Source organism: Nicotiana attenuata, unplaced genomic scaffold, assembly GCF_001879085.1.
Source record: "Nicotiana attenuata strain UT unplaced genomic scaffold, NIATTr2, whole genome shotgun sequence".
NCBI lineage: Eukaryota > Viridiplantae > Streptophyta > Magnoliopsida > Solanales > Solanaceae > Nicotiana > Nicotiana attenuata.
Genome location: NW_017673922.1, coordinates 71,459 through 75,896, shown reverse-complemented (window position 1 = coordinate 75,896; position 4,438 = coordinate 71,459).

The window sequence follows — 4,438 nt, the reverse complement described above, 5'->3', positions numbered from 1 at the left end:
GGTGAAGTTTTCCTAAAGGTTCTGCAGCCTCTCGAGGATAAATACAGACGTCTCCGTACCGATCCGCGAGACTCTACTAAACCTGCTCATGACTCGTGAGACCTAGTAACCTAGGCTCTGATACTAACTTGTCACGACCCAAATCCCCGCACTAGTCGTGATGGCGCCTCTCGTGAAGACAAGGACAGCCAACTAACCCAATAGTCCCTTTCAAAGTAGTTAAAAATAAACGAATAGCAAAATACGACTTAAGGACATTAATTAACGAAGTTTACAACCCAACACAGCCCGACCGGGGTGTCACAAGTCACGAGTATCTAGAGAAGTCTAAATACAACTACAGGGCCAACAATATACGGAATAAAATTTAGAACCAAAAGAAGTAATCCGGTGCTGCGAACGCTGGCGGTCACTCTGCTCAACTACGATAGCAATACCTTCAACCAGCTCAAAACCCACTACCGGGTGAACAATACCTGCATCTCCATGCGAGGCGCAGGGAGTAAAGTGAGTACTCCAACTCAGTGAGTAATAAAAGTAAATAATAACTGAGCAGCAAGAAATCATGTAAAGCAACCAACATGCTATACAGAAGCCGGGTGAAATTTTCTGAGAAAAATAGTGAAATCTATGAAATCTTTAGAAATACCTTGGCTCAGTTCAAATCTCTTTCAAAAATGATCTTTTCAGTGATTACGAAAATGATTTCAAAACAGTTAGTGCTGATACGCACAGAAAATCCGCCCCTCGGGCACAAATACCACGGTATAACAGGCCAAGAGGCAAATAAGTATGCAAGATGAGCACATAAAAGTTCGCCCCTCGGGCAATATCTCAACACAGTACCGGCCCCTCGGGCATGATTTATGTTCCTGGTCAGTCATTGTTACCTGACCGGTCAGCCATTCTTACCTGACCCAAACGCGTATTACAGCGCCATTGTTACCACTGGTCAGTCACTGTTACCTGACTGGTCAGTCATTGTTACCTGACCAAAACGCGTACAACAGTGCCATTGTTACCACTGTCTAACGTTTATCCGCTCTAGATGGGTACCCGCGCTCACTGTGGGGGTGCAGACTCCGGAGGGGCTCCTACAGCCCAAGCGCTATATCATCATAAGGCCTGAAAGCCTGTACATATCAACATGAGGCCTGAAAGCCTTCTCACAATACACTCGAGGCCTGAAAGCCTCCTCACATATCACTCGAGGCCTGAAAGCCTCCTCACATATCACTCGAGGCCTGAAAGCCTCCTCACATCACTCGACATATCCTCACATATAGCCCTCGGCCTCAATCAGTCCAAACATCAGTAAAGACAATAATGCTCAGCTCAAACAAAAGTTCAAACATCAGTTAAAACTCAAGGTTGAGTAAAAATATAGCTAAGTTCATGAAACAGTGTAATTCAAACGGACTGAGTTCAAATAATATTTCAAATAGTGAGGAAAACAGTGATGATAACTCACGAGGATTTTAAACAGTTGGCAATAAGCCCCAAGTATGGCAATCAGCCCAAGTCATGATAATATCAAATAAGTTTTAGTCAAATACGCGGTAAAATCAACAATCGGGACGGACCAAGTCACAATCCCCAACGGTTCTCTACCCCACGCTCGCTATCCGGTGTGCAAGTCACCTCAATATAGCACTACGATGTGCAATCCAGGGTTTCAAACCCTCAGGATATCATTTACAATCATTACTCACCTCGAACCGGTGAAATCTCTAGCTCGCGACGCCTTTGCCCCTCAAACCGGCCTCCACGCGCGTCGAATCTAACCAAAATCAGAGCGAATACATCACAATATGCTAAGGGAACAATACCCAATCGAAAACAATCGAAAAATATCAAGAATCTCGAAATTAGCAAAACCCGAGCCCCGGGCCACTTCTCGAAAAATCAGAAATTAACATCAATGGATTCCTCATCTTCTCACGAATTCATACATACCAAGAACTCTCAAATCCGAGCTCAAATGACCCATCAAATCCCAATTTAACATCTCAAAATCCCAAGCCCTAGTTCATCAATTTTAGGCTTAATTTCCATGAATTTCTAGGTTAATTTCACATATAATCATGTTTTTAACTCATAAAACTTACCTCCAGTCAATCTCAGTCGAAACCCTCTTCAATTGCTCCCAAAAAGCTCTCAAGATGTTCAACAATGGAGGAAAATACCCTTAGCTCGCGGATGAAATGTTATTTTAAAAATCTTCTCTGCCCAGCTCTTTTTCGCTTATGCGGTCCCGTTTCCGCTTATGCGGGACCGCTTCTGCGACTTTTATACCGCTTCTGCGGTTTTCCACTTAAAGGCTTCGACCGCTTCTGCGGCCCAGAAATCGCACCAGCGGGACCGCTTCTGCGGCCCAAACTTCCGCTTCTGCGGAAAACCCAACTCAAGCTCCAACCGCTTCTGCGGTTCCCCAATCGCATAAGCGATACCGCTTCTGCGGTCCAAATTCCGCAGAAGCGAAAACATACCAGAAGCAGCAGACTTAGCACATGAAAAATTCCAAAACTCTCCTTTTAACCATCCGAACTCACCCCGAGGCCCCCGGGACCTCAACCAAAAATACCAATACGTCCTAAAACATTATTCAAACTTGTTCCAATCATAAAAACACCACGATTAACACTAAAACCATCAAATTACATCAAATCCAAGCCTAAGTTCTTCAAATTCTTCCGAAACTCGCATTCGATCAAAAACCCAACCAAACCACCTCCGAATCATCTGAAATTTTGCACACACATCCCAAATCACCTAACAAAGCTACTGCAACTCTCGGAATTCCATTCCGACCCTCGGATCAAAATCTCACCTATCAACCGGAATTCGCCAAAACACTAACTTCGCCGATTCAAGCCTAATTCTACACCGGACCTCCAAAATCAATTCCGATCACACTCCTAAGTCACAAATCATCCCCCGAAGCTAACCGAATCACCGGAAATCACATCCGAGCCCTATAACTCATAAGTCAACCTCCGGTTGACTTTTCCAAACCAAGCCTTCCTTAAAGAGACTAAGTGTCTCATTTCTTATCAAAACCAATCCAAATCAACTCTAACACACCAAATACCGATAACGAAACATGAAGAAGCATAAAATGGGGGAAACGGGGCGGTAGCTCCTGAGATGACGGGTCGGGTCGTCACATCCTCCCCAACTTAAACAATCGCTCGTCCTCGAGCGTACCCAGAGTTGTCCTAGAAGCCAACCAATAGCTGAATGACCTTACCAAGCATATACCCGGGGGTGATCCCACGTCACCCTATCTCGCATAGGTCCGATAACACAACATAGCTGAAATTCCACAATCCATCTAGTCCATAAACCATAGAACCACATTGCACTTTCCGGAATCATACACAAAAGTCAGAACCTCACATCTATATTCAGAATAAGCCCGAACCAGCTGTAATAACCCATACCTGCAACCTCAGGTGCAATCACATGATAGCCTACATAACCCAAACGCTCGAAACGATAACTTCTATTCACAGCAGTTGTCCACAACACCCGAATACCGGTAGAAAACCTCTTATCAACTAAGGTCTTATTCCAACACTTTCATATACTGCCAACGATAAATGAAACACGCAATAAACCGTAACCATTTCTCAGATCAACCATTCATGAAGCCACTTCCCTTTTGACTAATACCACAGCAGATTCCGAGCCGAACCTCGATATTATCCTTCCAACAAGCTGAAATCAAATCCGTTCGTATTCATTAGTGACCCCAACGATCACCTCGAATCCAACACACCACTCTGGTGATATGACACCTCAATACAGGCCTAAGCCACAACTTGCATAATACGCGCACCAATAAGAAACGGTCTGAACATACTCAAATCATGAAAAATGACTCAAACGAAAGAGCTGTACCTCAAGCTCATCAGTACCATCACAACACAAGGCTGAGACCCCGTCTCACATCATAGAAATAGAACACCTGAATCTACCCCGAAAGGTCATATCTCCACGTGGCCTCGCTACAATGCGCGATCCTATCCAAACACTGTTACACATGAAACACCTCAAGTCACTATGCTCAAAATCGACAGCCACGCACAATTTGATGTCTGGAACCAAAGCAATTCATTACACCCACGGTGAAACAAATAACATACGCCACGCAACCCGATAGGTCATAACCAATACTCCATTTACCGAGCAACACCCAATTACTCTTCCCGCTCGACTCTCACTATGAATCCCCAATAGAACCGCACCACATGTGCCCATAACCAACAAATCATAACGTCTCACAACACCGAAAAGCAACTCATAGCTCTCCTCAGATCACTAACAAGCTCAATAACGATCGAATCAACCTATCCCTCAACAATACAATTCGGGGCCAACCAAGCCAACTCAAGCTAAACACGTATCCACATCGGCCTACCAACGAACTCATTAC